This window comes from Patagioenas fasciata, chromosome W, assembly GCF_037038585.1.
Source record: "Patagioenas fasciata isolate bPatFas1 chromosome W, bPatFas1.hap1, whole genome shotgun sequence".
In the NCBI taxonomy this organism is placed as follows: domain Eukaryota; kingdom Metazoa; phylum Chordata; class Aves; order Columbiformes; family Columbidae; genus Patagioenas; species Patagioenas fasciata.
The window spans coordinates 20,165,619-20,182,278 of NC_092559.1; positions in this window are offsets into that span (position 1 = coordinate 20,165,619).

Below are 16,660 nucleotides of genomic sequence, written 5' to 3' on the forward strand. Positions count from 1 at the left end.
CTGTCAGGCCCTGGTGGGCTCTGTCAAGCTTTGTCGAGCTCTGTTGGGCTCTCTCGGGTTTTGTCGGGCTCTATGTGGCTCTTGTACACTCTGTCAGTTCCTGGCGGGCTCTGTGGGGTTCTATTGGGAATTGTCAGGCCTTGTTAAGCTCTGTTGGGCTTTGTTGGGACCTGTCGTGCTCTTTGAGTCCTTGTCGGTTTCTGACAGGATCTGTCGAGATCTGTTGGGCTTTTTCAGGCTTTATCGGGCTCCGTCAGGACATATTAGGCTTTGTTAGGCTTTTTTGGGCATTCTTGCCCTTATTCAGGCTTTGTGAGGCTCTTTCAGGATTTCTGGGGGTCTATCAGGCTCTTTCAGGCCATGTCTGGGTTTGTAGGGCTCTGTCATGTTTTGTCAGGCTCTGTTGGGTATTGTCAAGCTCTGTCAGGTTCCACTGGGTGCTTTTTGGCTCTTTCACTCTACAGTTAGGTGTCAGGTGCTGTTTGGATTTGTTGGGCCCTTTCGAGTTCTGTTGGGCTCTGTCGGGTTTTGTCGGGCCCTGTGAGACTGTTGTGCTCTGTCAGACCCTGTCATGTTCTGTCAGTATCTGTCATGTTTTATTGGGCTCTGTCGTGCTCTGACAAAACCCAAGAGAGGCCAACAGAGCTTGACAAAGCTAGACAGAGCCCACCACGGCATGACAGAGACTGAGAGAACCTGAGAAAGCCTGACAGAGCCCGACACAGTCTCACAGGGCCCGACAAAGCCCGACAGAGACCAACCTGGCCTGACAGAGCCCGACAGAACTCCACAGGGCCTGACAGAGAATGCCAGGGCCCAACAAAGCCTGAGAGAGCCTGACAGGACCTGACAGAGCACGACAGAAAACAACAGAGCCCGCCAAGAACTGACAGAGCCTGCAAGAACCTGATAGAGCACGACAAAACTTGACAGAGCCCATCAGGGCCTGACAGAGCATGACAGGGCCCACCAGAGCCCAACACAGCTCAATAGGGTTCGACAAATCCTGCCAGCACCTCAGTAGGGTTTGACAAATCCTACCAGCACCTGATAGCAAATGATAGAGCCCGGCAGGACATTACAGAGATTGACAAAGAGCGACAGAACCTGAAAGAGCTCAACAAAGCATTATAGAGGCTGAGAGGACCTGACACAGCTTGACAGAGCCTTTGAGATCTCGACAAAGCCTGACAGGGTCCAACAAAGCTTTAAAGAGTGCAACAGTGCCCGATAGAGTCTGACAGAGCTTGACAATACCCAACAGAGCCTGGCAAAACCCAACAGAGCCCTACAAATCCTGACAAGGCCTGAGAGAGCCTAATAGGTCCCAACAAAGCCCGACAAACCTGATAAAGCCTGACAGAGCCTGACAGAGCCTTGTAGGGAAGAAAGATCCCAAAAGAAGCTTGACAGACTACACAGAGCCTGGCAGAGCCTGAGAGAGATAGACAGATCTCGACAAAGCCAAACAGAGACTAACAAAGCCTAGAGAGAGCCTTACAAAACCTGACAGGGATCAACAGAGCCCTACAGAGCCCGACAGAGCCTGAGAAAGGTCAACAGAGCCTGACAGAACCCGACAGAGCCCTACAAATCCTGACAAATCCCAGCAGAGCCTGATAGATCGCGACGGAGACTGACAAAGCCCGACAGGGATCAAAAAAGCACAGCAAAGCCCAACACTGCCCAAAAACGCTTGATAGGGTGTGAAGGGGTTTCGTTAGAAGGAGATATGTTGTTGAATTAGTCAGGCCCAAAGGAATCTCAAGGCCACTTCAAGAAGCTGAGAACAGAATCTGCTGTGAGAAAGAGGGGCGTTTCTTCATTAACAGGGCCTCAGCATGGCGTGAGTCGTCGGACCTATCATCGGTGGGGCTCCAGCGTGTGGACTGCCCATGATACTCATTTAGCGAATCCATGCTTGGAGCGTGGATTCGTGATTAGAGAATAGTTGCGTATATAAGGAGACATGTGTCTGTAATAAATGGCTTTGGCGTGATTCACATTGAATCGGAGTGCTGAGTCCTTTATCGTTCCAACAAATGGTGACCCCGACGTGATACTCCGAACGGCGTCTCACTAAGGTCGGGGAAAAGCCTGGAGCGGCCCAGCCGGAGGCGGCTCAGCTGGACTGAGAGCCGGGCGGAGACGTACGGACGTTCCGCGGATAAATTTTGTTGAAGAAGGCCCCGGGAAAGGTGAGCGGCTGGGAGCAGGAGGAGGGAAGAGTGAAGTTATGGGGCAGAATATATCCTCTGAGGAAGAAGCTATAGTTAAGATCCTCCTGCATATTCTCTCTATGAGAGGACTTAAATATGAAGAAAGTAACCTACGTAGACTGTTGGTTTGTTGTAGAACTAACGGCTACCCGACAGAAGCTGAGAAAGCTTTTAAAATTGAACTTTGGGACGATATAGGGCAGAAATTATGGGATAAGGTTAGCGACGGAGATAAAGAAGCTAAATCATTAGTGACTACACGGAAGCTTATAATTTCCACCTTAAAAGAATTTAAGGCTGACCGGGCTGCGGTTACTGGAATTTTTGCAGCGTTACAGCCTGATAAGAACTCTAAAAATAACTGTGAAGCTTACCCAGTTCGTGTTTTCAATACCCTCCTTACTCCATCCCCTGTTGTGCCTTCGGCACCCCCGATGATACAACAGTCTGGGGCGGAGGGAGGAAAATTACCGAGTGGATGGCCTCCTGTACCATCACACGACCCTGGAGAGACCAAGAAGTCCAAAGAACTGGAGTCAGATAATTTGTCAAAAGGACTGGTGAAAGTTGAGAACGCTAAAGTCGTAAATAAGTGTAATATCAATTCTTTTACTGATTTGTGTCCGCCTTCACCGCTTTCTATCCTTCTAACTCCTACAAGAGAACAGAAGGAGCCGCCGGATAAGAACTGGGCAAAAGAACTGTGTGAAAGATCAGATCAGCTATTAGCGAGTGAATCCAACGGTCAGCAATATCAAGCTATGAGAGAGGTGCCTGAAACCAACAAAGCAGCCAAATCATTTGCAACTGTTAATCAGGGTCCCAATGAGAATTACATGCAATTTATTGACCACCTTCAAGAGACCATCAGTAAGCAGATTGAAAACTTAGAAGTTAAGGAAGCACTGGTGTTGAAATTAGCAGTAGAAAATGCTAATGTTTGCTATCAGCATGTTATTTGCGAGTTTTACAGTACATATTAGGTGTTCCTGTGTACCGTCTCTCTGAAAATCAAGCAGCTTGTCAGGAATGTGAGTTAATTGTTTCACTAGTTGTTTTTAAGTGCGCCATAAAACCTTCTGCCTGCTCTTCCCACTCAGGCTGCAAGCAGCCCTGTGCTTCCCCCCCGCCTCCCCCCCCGCCAAGGTTTTTACTTGCAAGATGGGGTCAGGAATGATTGTTTTCAGTTGTGTTCCTGAAAAATCGGTATTGGGAGGTGTTTTAAAGCATAGGAAAGCACTCGGACAAGAAATCATTAAATCTTTTCAGACAGTTTTACAGGCGGAGCGATTTGAACTTCAACAAGCTGAGAGAGACTTAACTGATAACACACAGGTCAGAAAACTTGTTAAAGTCTGCAAGATGCTTTCCTTATTAACCTGTTTTCTTTGTGGGTATCTGTTTAAGAATGTTGCAATTTTGATAGGTCTTTGTTACATGGTACGATAAGTTCACAGTCTGTTAAATCATGAGATTCCGTTGACTCAAAATGTGCATTTTGTGATAATACAGAAGAACATGAGTAATTTAGTTCTTTACTGCGTGAATGTGATGTCTATCCCTGTTTCTCTATTAGGACGGGATGTGTTAGGACAACTAGGAGCAACTCTGGTGACAAAACAACAAAATTTCTAGAAGTGGCCATTGATGATGGGCGACCAGTACTTCAATTACAGTGGAAAAATGATGATCCAGTATGGGTAAATCAGTGGCCGCTCAGTAAAGAAAAACTCGCCCATGTCGAAGAGCTAGTACAGGAACAGCTTGAAAAAGGGCATTTAGAGCCGTCTACAAGTCCCTGGAATACTCCTGTGTTTACTATTCAGAAAAAATCAAAGAAATGGAGGTTGTTACATGATCTTCGAAAAATTAATGATACCATGGAAGACATGGGAGCATTACAGCCGGGATTACCATCCCCTGTCATGATTCCAGAAAATTGGCAGATCTTAATAATTGACTTGAAAGATTGTTTTTTCACCATTGCTTTGCATCCTGATGACTGTAAAAGTTTTGCATTTTCCATAAATTCTGTAAATAAGGCTGAACCTGCGAAAAGGTATCAATGGGTAGTTTTGCCAAAGGGAATGAAAAATTCCCCAACTATGTGTCAAATTTATGTAGCTTGGGCCTTGCAATCAATCAGAAAATCTCATCCTGAGTTAGTGATTTACCACTACATGGATGACCTATTAATAGCTGGGGAAACTTTTTCAACTGATTTGTTGATAAATGAAATATCTGATACATTGCAGCATAGAGGATTGCTAATTGCTCCAGAAAAGGTACAAACTCAACCAGCGTGGAAATATCTTGGTTGGGAAATTTCTCAGTCCACAGTGAAACCTCAGAAAATAGTATGTCAGCCTGTCATTCAATCCTTAAATGATGTGCAGAAACTAGTGGGTGATCTGAATTGGGTCCGGAGCATTTGTGGGATCACTAATGAGGATTTAGCTCCAATTGTAAAACTGCTAAAAGGGGATAGTGACATTAGCTCTCCTAGAACGCTTACTGCTGAGGCGGATGCTGCTCTGAAAAAGATTATGTCCAAACTTGTAAAAGCTTTCAGCCATAGGTGGAACCCAGATTATGTAATTGGACTACTAATTGTAAACAATACTAACTATCCTTTTGCTCTCATAATGCAATGGACAACTGGTAAGGAGCCGTTAAAGATCTTAGAGTGGGTGTTTTTGCATTTTCGACTCAAACGAACCATTACAACCAGGGTTGAGGTCTTTGCTCAGCTTATAATGAAAGGTAGGCAGAGAATAGTCGAAATTTCAGGGGCTGAGCCTGCATATATCATTGTTCCCCTCGTTTCAGAATATTTACAGTGGGCTTTGCAGAACTCCTTACCTTTTCAGATTGCGTTATTAGATTCTCAAGCCTTAATTAAGACATTTTCCCCTCCACACAAGTTAATGTCAGTTTTGAATATGGGATCAATGGAGGAGGGTCCCCCTCTTCTCTCAGAATTTCCTGTTAAAGGACCCACAGTGTTCACTGACGCAGGGGGTAAAATGCAGAAAGCAGCAATTACATGGAAAACAGATGGAAAATGGCACGATGTGATACTAACTGACCTGAAAGGATCAACTCAGCATTTGGAACTCAGGGCTGTAATAGAAGTGTTTATCAGATTTGCTCATAGCCCAGTGAATATTGTTTGCGATTCTTTGTATGTGGTAGGTGTGGTAGCTCGCATTGAAAGATCATTGCTCAAAGAGGTTCAGGATGCACAACTGATGTCTTTGTTCAAGCAACTATGGTTGTTGGTCGGAGAGAGACAACACCGATACTTCATAACACATATCCGTAGTCATCTGACAATTCAAGGCGATTTAGCTGAAGGAAACCGCCGAGCTGATTTTCTTGTATCTCCTGCCTGGGTTCCACCTCCAGTAGATAGGTTTGGGCAAGCAGTACGCTCTCATAGTTTCCTCCATCAGTCTGCTCAGGTCTTACAGCAGCAATTTTCATTGTCCGAAAGTGAAGCCCGAGGTATTGTTAAAAGTTGTGCAGATTGTCAGCGCATCTCAGTAGGGCTGGGTGCAGTAGTCAACCCAAGAGGATTAGGAGCCTTGGAATTGTGGCAAATGGACGTCACACATGTCCCTGAATTTAGCAGGCTGAAGTATGTGCATATGTCTATTGATACATATTCTTTCGCCATATGGGCCACTGCTCAGACTGGTGAAACTAGTTCACATGTGCAACGACATTTACGTTCTGCTTTTGCAGCTTTGGGAGTTCCTGCACAGGTCAAGACAGACAACGCACCTGGTTATATCGCCAAAGCTACTGCCACCTTTTTTCAATTGTGGGGTGTTAAGCACATTACAGGGATACCAAATTCTCCTACTGGTCAGGCCTTGGTAGAAAGGATGAATCGAACTCTCAAGCATCAGCTTGACAAACAAAAAGGGGGAACTGACTGTACTACTCCACATGACAGACTAAGCAAAGCATTATATGTCTTGAACTTTTTACGCCTTCCGCAAGGGTTCGACATTCCACCTATGATTCGTCATGGAACAAGCTTAAAAGGACACTTGACAGACCTTAGAGAAAATCAGTGTCGGGTCAAAATACGCAATGGAGTTACTGGTGAATGGGAGGGTCCTTTCCAATTAATAACTTGGGGAAAGGGTTATGCTTGTGTCATTACAGACCAAGGATCAAAATGGATTCCTGCGAAATGGATCAAGCCATGGCTGAATAAAGACAACAAAGATTCGACAGATGCAGAAGGACAGGAGGGAGATAAGTTGTGAGAATTGTCTCAAATGTAAACCATGGATTCTTATTCAGTGTTATAGATGCTCTTAGACCCAGTGGTCTAAAAGCTTATTAGTAAACAGATAAGGTACCTTCCATAGAGAATGCTAATTTGAACAGATAGTAGGAGTTCCAAAAGGGTGATATTACAGTTAGATAATCTATGCATAGATAAGGTAAAAGTATAAGTTATTTCTACCATGGTAACCTAATTTAGCAACTGGTAAGGTTTTAAAAGAGATATTAAGATTAAGCTATAGATCTTTTAAATAGGTTAATATAAGTTTTAAGATATTAATTCAATAATTAGCATATGAATAGGTTAATATAAGTTTTAAGATATTAAGTCAATAATTAGCATATGCTGATGGTATTAAGTACGTTACTCTATAAACTGCGCAGTTATAGATCTTTTAGGAATTTAAGAGAATATGTTGTATTAAGTTGTCTGACTATTCTAAAATAGTGCATTGGTAAGGTTGTCATAAGTAGAATTAAGGCTTTATATATGATATGAAGGTTTGAGTATAAGCAGATAGTTGTTTAATCTTATTAAGTAAGGTTTAGCTACATTATATGTAATTGTAATTATGTTGTTAATCATGTGTCCTATGTTGCAGTGTATTTCAAAGACGATTCAGCATGCTGTTTAAGCGGCCTGACTAGTTCAAGAACAAAAAGGGGGAATTGTGAAGGGGTTTCGTTAGAAGGAGATATGTTGTTGAATTAGTCAGGCCCAAAGGAATCTCAAGGCCACTTCAAGAAGCTGAGAACAGAATCTGCTGTGAGAAAGAGGGGCGTTTCTTCATTAACAGGGCCTCAGCATGGCGTGAGTCGTCGGACCTATCATCGGTGGGGCTCCAGCGTGTGGACTGCCCATGATACTCATTTAGCGAATCCATGCTTGGAGCGTGGATTCGTGATTAGAGAATAGTTGCGTATATAAGGAGACATGTGTCTGTAATAAATGGCTTTGGCGTGATTCACATTGAATCGGAGTGCTGAGTCCTTTATCGTTCCAACAATAGGGTCTGACAGAGCCCAACAAAACTGGACAGAGCCTGAGCAGGCCTCACAGAGTCAGACAGAAGCCAACAAAGCTTGATAGAGCCCATCGCAGCCCAAAAATGTCCTAGAAAACTCGACATAGATTCATAGAGCCCGTCACGGCCTAAAAGACCTGGAAAGAGTTTGACAAGGCCCGACAAACCCTGACAGGGTATGACACAGATTAACAGTGCCCTACATACCCGAAAATAGCCCGACATAGACTGATATGATCTGAGAGATCACGACAGAGCCTGACAAAGCCTGAGAAAGCCCAGCAGATCCCGACAGATCCTGACAGAACCTGACAGGGCCTCACAGAGTACGACAGAGCCCAACAGGGTTCAACAAATCCTGACAGCACCTGATAGCAAATGATAGAGCCCGGGAGGACCTGACAGAGGCTGACGAAGTGCAACAGAGACTAAAAGAGCTCAGCAAAGCATTACAGAGCCTGACAGGGCCTGATACAGATTGACAGAGCCTGACAGGGCCAGGCAGAGCTTGAAAGATCCAAACAGCCTGACAGGAATGCACAGAGTCCAACTAAGCCCAAGAGAGCCCAACAAAGCTCGACAAGGCCCCACAAAGCCAGATAAAGCCTGACAGAGCCCGAAAGAGCATGACAGGGCCTGAAAGAGCACACTAGGACCTGACAGAGCACAACAGGTCCTGACAGAGCCTATCAGAAACTGAGAGAGATCGCCACAGCATGACAGATCCTGACTGAGCCCGACAGGGCCTGACAGATCCTGGAAGAACCCGATAGAGCGCAACAGAGCTTGAAAAACCTTGACAGAGCCCACCAGGGCCTGACAGAGCACGACAGGGCCTGACAGAGCTTGAAAGAACCCGTCAGAACATAACAGGAATTGACAGAGCCCAAGTAAGCCTGACGGTGCCCGACAAAGCTCGACGGGGCCCGACAAATCCTGATGGCACCTGACAGTGAACTCTCAATTATAGCAGGGCCTGACAAGTCTGACAAAGCATGACAGAAACTGAAAGAGCTCAACAAAATATTACAGAGCACAACAGGGCCTGACACACCTTGACAGAGCCTGACAGGGCCTGACAGATTTTGAAAGAACTCAACAGAGCCCAAAAGAGCTCAACAAAGCTTGACAGAGTCCGCCAGGGCATGACAGAGCCTCACAGACTTAACAAAGCTTGACAGAGCCCAACAGAAACTGACAGAACCTGAGAAAGCCTGACAGAGCCTGCCACAGTCTCACAGGGCCCGACAAAGCCTGACAGAGCCGAACATGGCCTGACATAGCCCAACAGAACTCGACAGGGCCCAACAAATCCCCACAGCACCTGACAGCAAACTATAGAGTCCAGCAGTGCCTGACAGAGGTGGACAAAGCGCGATAGAGCCTGAAAGAGCTCAACAAAGCATTACAGAGCCCTACAGAGCTTGAAAAAGCTTGAAAGAGACCAACAGTACCCAATGTAGCCTGAAAGACATCGAAAATACTCAATGGACCTTGACAAAACCTGACACATCCAGACAAAGCCTGAATAAGGGAAAAAAAGCATGAAAAAGCCTGACAAAGACTGACAGAGCCTGACAAGGCCTGACAAGGCTTTACAGAACCTGAAATAGCCTGGTAGGACAGAAAGAGCTTAAAAAAGCTCGACAGAGACCGACAGCGCCTGACAGAGCTTGTGACAGACCGACAGACTTCAGCAAAGCCACACAGAGACTGACAGGGCCTGAAAGAGTCCGAGAAAACTCAACAGAGCCCTGCAAATCCTGACATGGCCTGACAGAGCCTGATCGAACCCCAGAAAGCCCAGTATAGCCTGAGCGAACCTGATAGAGCCCAACAATATCTGACAAAGCCCGAAAGAGGTCGACAAAGCTTGACAGAGACCACCAGGCCTTGACAGAGCACGACAGGGCCTTCCAGAGCCCAACACAGTTCAAGAGGGTTTGCCAAATCCTAACAGACCCTGATGGTGAACGATAGAGCCCGGCAGGACCTGACAGGCTGACAATGTGTGACAGAGACTAAAAGAGCTCAACAAAGCATTACAGAGCCTGATAAGGCCTGATACAGCTTGACAGAGCCTTACAAATCTCGACAGAGCCTGACAGGGCCAGAGCGAGCTTGAAAGAGCCCAACAGAATCTGAAAGAAATTGACAGAGTCCAACTAAGCCTGATAGTGCTCGACAAAGCTTGAGAAGGACCAACAGAGCCAGATAAAGCACAACAGAGCCCGAAATAGCATGACAGGGCCTGAAAGAGCCTGATAAAGCCTGACAGAGCACAACAGGGCCTAACAGAGCCTACCAGAAACTGAGAGAGCCTGCCAGGTTATGACAGAGCCTGACAGACTTCGACTAAGCTTGACAGAGCCCAGCAGTACCTGAGAAAGCATGACACAGCATGACAGAGTCTCACAGGGCCTAACAGCACCTGACAGAACTCGACAGGGCCCAACAAATCCCGACAGCACTTGGCAGTGAACTATAGAGTCCAACCGTGTTACAGGGAATTAACAGTTATCTAATTAAGACTTAAAGAACTAACACTTAAAGACTTAAAGAGCTAACAGCCTTCTCAGGGATGGGTTATGAATATGTATAGGTGTTGTTCCTAAAACTTTCATGAATATGTAACACTTTACTGCATTTAACCAAGCTCACAACTACTTCAAATTTACACACATATTAGGTGAAATGATTCCCCGTGTGTCCGGCACTGTAAATAAGTAAATACATACCTTCCTTACAATCTCAAGGATTGTAAAGTCATTTCCGAACCTCATTTTGGTGAACCAGGCAGGAGGGTGTTCTGGTTGGCTATGTGAATAGGTGAGAACGGCCAGCTTTGGCGTGCCCCAAAGTTGTTTTTTTTTTCGGAAAGATCTCCATTTGCTTTGTTCATTGCAGGAGCAGACAAAAGACCTCCAACAAAAACAACGGATAAAGTATGTTGTAATAAACTTCCATTTAATTGCATTTGGCGGGGAGCCAGTAAGCCGTGGAGAGATGTCTCACGAGTTTCTGCAGTCTCTTTGTGGGCAGCAGCTAGCAATCTTGAGAGCAGATCGAGCAACTCTGAGATTTCTGTGTCTCAATTTCGATGGCCAGGATGGACTTTTGGTAATGACTAATCTTAGCAAGAGTGAAGGGTAATGCAGAAATCTCTCTTTTGCAGCTGCTGGAAAAGGTAAAAGTCAGTGAAAAAGGAATAATTGGTCTACAACTGCGTGGTATTTTTGTAAGTGCCTGACATACCATGCATTCCATTCCAAATCATTAAGTAACTCGTAAATCATAAAACCAACCAGCCGTGTCTCTGTGAACTGTCTGAGTGTGTGCTAATTACAGTAATTACTGTTTATGGTGGTATGCTTTAGCCTGTGATCTGTATAAAGCAGAAGATGAGCTTAAAACACCTTGATTTAAGTCACGTGGCATGAGTTAAATTACAGTGTGCGCGGTGTAAGAAAGTATATGCAGATATGTTTTTCACCCTCCAAAATCAGGGACATAACAAAAAAATGGGAACCTGTTCCATTAGAATACTGAAGTACCATCTTGCTCTCCTTAGGATGCATCCTTACACATTAGAGTAACTTAGTGGGGAATCCTGATAAAAGAAAGTTTGAAACAATATTGTACTCACTTTGAGGCACAGAATGACCTTACAGCCCTTGAGGTAAATAAGGAAGGTATGTATTTATTTACGACGCCGGACACGCAGGGAATCATTTCACCTAATACGTGTGTAAAATTACAGTAGCTGTGAACTTGGTTAAATGCAGTAAAGTGTTACATATTCATTAAAGTTTTAGGAACGCCTATACATATTCATAACCTTTCTACGAGAAGGCGGTTCTTATTACAATTACTTCCGGGAGACCATTTCCATAGTCTCCACCTCCGGCTCCTCCTGGTTGCAGCTGCGCAGTTGTTACCAATCAGGACACATAACCACGGACGTAGTTATATGCGGTGCTTTATTTCAGCGCTGGGAAACCAGGGGTTTGCACCCAAAGCTGGCTTCGAACAGGTGATTCAGACTACACCTTATTATACAAGTTAGTCACATACATATTCATTACAACCCCTGACAACCATTAGCATATTCCACACCTATTCTGACACAAACTTCCTATCTAAAAGATGCTATGTTTACCAGTTATTTTCTAAGGTACCAACTTTAAAAGAATATATCGTAAATCTCTGTCCACCTTAAGAATTAGGCTCGGTTACAGTTACCTGCCTTATAAGAATATACCATAAATCTATGTCAACTTTAAGAATAGAGTTTGGTTACTGAATACAAGAATTCCATGGTTACAAGGTTGGTTGCTATCTTAATGTTAATCCAACTGTAACAGATCCAGCGATATCCAGGGTAGAGCTAGCGAAGGCCCATCCTGACCTGTTCCAAAAGGGAACATGGAAGGAAACATCTTGTAAAGTTGATTCTCCTGTTCCATAAAGGAACATGGAAGGAAACATCTTGTAAAGTTGATTCTGTTACTAACATCTCCCCCCTTTGAAAATGCTTTTCTTTAGACAATGCATTTTCACTTCAATCAACTTCTTCAATTATTGATTTGATTGGTGATTTGGCAAATGTGACAGTTCATAAGCTGGAGGGCTAGCTGGAGGACTGTCAAATATAGGATTAACATAATTCCTACTCAGGACACTGAAAATGCAATTATTCTTAGCATTTGTTTGACTAATCACACGTTTAATACCTACATGTAATAAACAAAGAAGTATAATCACAATTGTAAGTACAACTACACTTTCTAATAGTGAATGTACCCATCCTCCCAAATTTAAACCAAATGAATCCAACAGAGCTCCTATCCAGCTCTGTTCTGCATCCTGCTTTTCCTTTTGCAGCTCCATCTCTGTTTGGGTGAGTTGAGAAATGTCCTTCTCGACCTCCGAAGTTACGTTTGGAATATGGATGCAGCAATGATCCATTCTGTCTTTCAAATATCCACAGACACCATTTTCTTTCAACAACATTATGTCGAGTGCCATTTTATTATGTAAGGTCATTTTGGTCGTAGCCTGTAATTGTATATTAAGTTCCCGAAAACCTTTCTTAGTTATTCTAGCCAATCGATCCATTTGCCCGATCAATTTATCAATCATTTCCCTGTTTCTGTATGCCGCAATTGGTGCAAAGAAAGATTCTAGTGCCCAACCGAATTTAACACTGCTTGATGGTTCATGCCACACATCGTCTTCATCTATTTCTCATTTGTGCCTAACATGTAGAAGTTCTTGCCCATTTTTCAAGGGAGACTTTTTCCAAATAGGACATAGGGTTGGCAGTCCCAAAGTAATTTCCCTTACTGGTCCTGCTATTGGTAAATGTGTTGTCCAGGTCCCATCACTTAAGGCCCAAACCAGATGTCCCACACTACCTATAACGCCTCTACAATCAATTCTATTTCCATCAATACCTATCTTGATTCCTTCCTTTAGATCCAATTGTTTCTGACAAATGCAACCTGCAATTACCGCAACTTTAACGATGGATATTGGTATCTCTTTCATATCTGTCTGGCAAGTTATTACTCGTGAACAATTCCACCATGGTACTGTTGTTCCTCCTGTTACATTGGACCACCGTACACACCATGGAAATGCTTCACTATATTGGTATTGTTGTACAATACTCAATGTCCACATGTTACTCCATGATTCAGTTATATTTTTGTTATCCTGATCTTTGCATTCCCAGTAAGTCTGTTCAACCATTTGGTTTACTACTTTGGTGGTCCATGTGTCATAATAACACCAACCTATATTTTTGAATGGTCTGGTCATTCCTATTTTAACCCATTTCACCTCAGGTAATTTTAAACAATCCTCCTTTGGCCCTGGTGTTTTCCATTTTCCTTGTTCTTTTACCCTTTGTTCTGTTGGGATGACTTCTTTTCTAGTGCGGGATTCACATGCTATTTTACCAGTTCTGTTTATTTCTGGTAAGGTGGTAGATATTATTCCCCACTGTATTGGGTCTTCGGCCGATTTTGGAATTGGAAGGCAAGCAGTGATGCTACTGGTATTCTGAGTCAGTGCGAAATCTCGAATTAATCCTATCATAAGATTCTCTGCCTGATACCACCTGTGGTATCTGGGTACTTTCGTTATTATCTACTGCTCTTCGTGGTCTAATTTGCAATTCCATTTGAATAGTCCCATTTTCCCACTGTTTATCAGAGGCCTTGTGGAATAGAGTGGCACTTCCCTCTCCAGTTTTCAAAAGTACAAACACTCTAACCAAAATCACAATTTGGTAATGCAAACCAGACATTACTGCGATATAATCTTGAGCGAGGTAGGACCCACTATCTGCGATTTCCAGAGTCTTGGGACTCTTTTCACTCGGGTATAGTGTATCCAGGAGTCTACTCCAGCAACTTTGACTGTGGTGAATGTAGTTAGGAGTACTTGATAGGGTCCGTCCCAACGCTCTTTTAAGGGTTCTTCATTCCAAGTTCTTAGATACACCGTGTCTCCAGGCTCTATATCATGTACTGGATTCTCGAGCGCTAGTGGGCGATTCCACACTAGTGCGGATCTGAGTCGATTCAATGTCCTGCCAAGAGACAACACATAATTGTACAAGTCCTGATTTCCTTTCACATGTACCTCTGGGTTTGGGTTTGGTGCTTCATATGGTTTGCCATACAAAATCTCGTATGGACTTACTGACATTCCACTCCTAGGTTTAATCCTAATATGCAACAATGCTATTGGCAAGGCCTGAGGCCATTGAATTTTTGCGTCCTGACAGATCTTGCTAAGTTGCCTTTTTAGGGTTTGATTCATTTTCTCCACTTGTCCACTAGACTGGGGTCTCCATGGGGTATGTAACTCCCACTTAATTCCCAAACATCTGCTGATTTCTTTTACCAATTGTGCAACAAAGTGTGGTCCCCTATCGGAGGATATCCCCAGTGGTACCCCAAATCTAGGGATTATTTCCTTTAGTAACTATTTTACAGTTTCTTTCGCCTGGTTGGTGCGACAAGGGAAAGCTTCCGGCCATCCTGAAAAGGTATCTACCCCAACTAGTATATACCTGAATCCTCGGGTTCTGGGGAGTTCCGCATAGTCTCTTTGCCAATAATCCCCAGGTTGTATGCCTGTCTTTATTTTCCCCATTTCTGTTTTTCTTTTTACTAAAGGATTATTTTTCAAGCAAATTTCACACTTAGCTGTGATAGAATTTGCCATTGTTAACATCTGGACCGAGATAATGTTTTCTTAAATAAGTTACCAATACTTCTGCACCCCAGTGACACTTCTGGTGTTCCGTCTGAAGTATTCCTCTCATAATAGTGGTTGGTACCACAACTTGTCCATTGGTGGTTACATACCACCCAGAATTATTCTTACTGGTTCTTACTAGACTTGCCAATTTTTCATCTTCTGTAGACTATTTAGGTGGTTCTGAAGGTAATAAATCAATTGCTCTTACCTTCTGGGAGATAAGACCCATCATTGTCCTCACTTGCCGTGCTACTGACCGAGTTGTTTGATCAGCAAGCCAATTTCCCTCTATGATTTTCGATGTTCCACTTTGATGAGCTTTACAGTGCATTACAACAACTTGCGATGGTTTTTGAACGGCATTAATCAGATTCAGTATTTCCTCCTGGTACTTAATGTTTGTTCCTTGTGAAGAGAGCAGTCCCCGCTCTTTCCAAAGGGCTCCATGCACATGAACAACTCCAAAAGCATATTTTGAGTCAGTCCATATGTTAACTTTCTTGTTTTCGCTGAGTTCCAATGCCCTAGTTAAGGCGATTAATTCCGCTTTTTGTGCTGAGGTGTTTGGCGGTAAGGGTTTAGCCTCAATTACTGTCTTGGCAGTACTAATCACATATCCTGCATACCGCATTCCGTTCTCCACAAAGCTACTGCCATCAGTAAAGAGTTCCCAGTCAGTTTCTGCCAGCGGAGCGTCTTTCAAATCAGGGCGACTTGCGTGGGTGTATTCGATGACTTCCATGCAATCATGTTCCAGGTCTCCTTCTTCAGTACCTGCATCCAAAAACTCAGCAGGATTCATTAGGTTAGTAGTTTTTAGAACAACATCATCTTGTTCTGTCAGAATTACCTGGTATTTCATCATTCTGCTTGGGGAAAGCCAATGACCCCCCTTTTGTTCCAGTACTGTTGTCACCATATGGGATACAAACACTTCTATCCTTTTTCCCGTAGTTAATTTTCGGACCTCCTGGATCAGTATTACTGTAGCAGCTACCGCCCGTAAGCACGCCGGCCACCCAGTACTTACCGGATCTAGCTGTTTAGAAAAATAGCCAACAGGTCTTTTCCAGGATCCCAGTTGTTGGGTTAATACCCCCAAGGCAAGTCTTTGTCGCTCGTGTACAAACAACTGGAAATCTTTGCTCAAGTCCAGCAGGCCCAAGGTAGGCGCCTGCATCAAAGCCTGTTTTAGCTTTTGGAAGGCTTCACGTTGTGGTTTTCCCCACATGAACGTCTTATTCCCTTGTGCTTCGTATAAAGGTTTGGCAATCAACCCATAGTCCATAATACAAAGTCTGCACCATCCTGTCATTCCTAAAAAGGATCTTAATTCATGTAAGTTTCGTGGTTCTGAAATAGCACAGATAGCATGCACACGGTTTGTACCTAATTTCCGCTGTCCTTGAGAAAGCTCGCATCCTAAATAAATCACAGTCTTGGATGCAATTTGAGCTTTACTTTTCGATACTTTGTACCCATTCATTCCCAATTGGTTCAGTATTTCAATCGTTACCTGGATGCAGAGTTCTCGTGTCTCAGTCGCGATCAAAATGTCGTCTACGTATTGTAGTAACAGGTACCATTGTCGAGGGATCACGATGTGGCCTTTCGTAGTCCATTCCTCGAGTTCTTTGGCCAACTGATTTCCAAAAATAGTTGGGCTATTTTTGAATCCTTGCGGAAGACGTGTCCAGGTTAACTGAGTTTTCCTTCCATTGTATGGATTTTCCCATTCAAAGGCAAATAGCTTTTTGCTTTCCAGGTCGAGGGGTATGCAGAAGAAGGCATCTTTTAAATCAAGTACAGTAAGCCATTTATATTTCTCCTTCACAAATG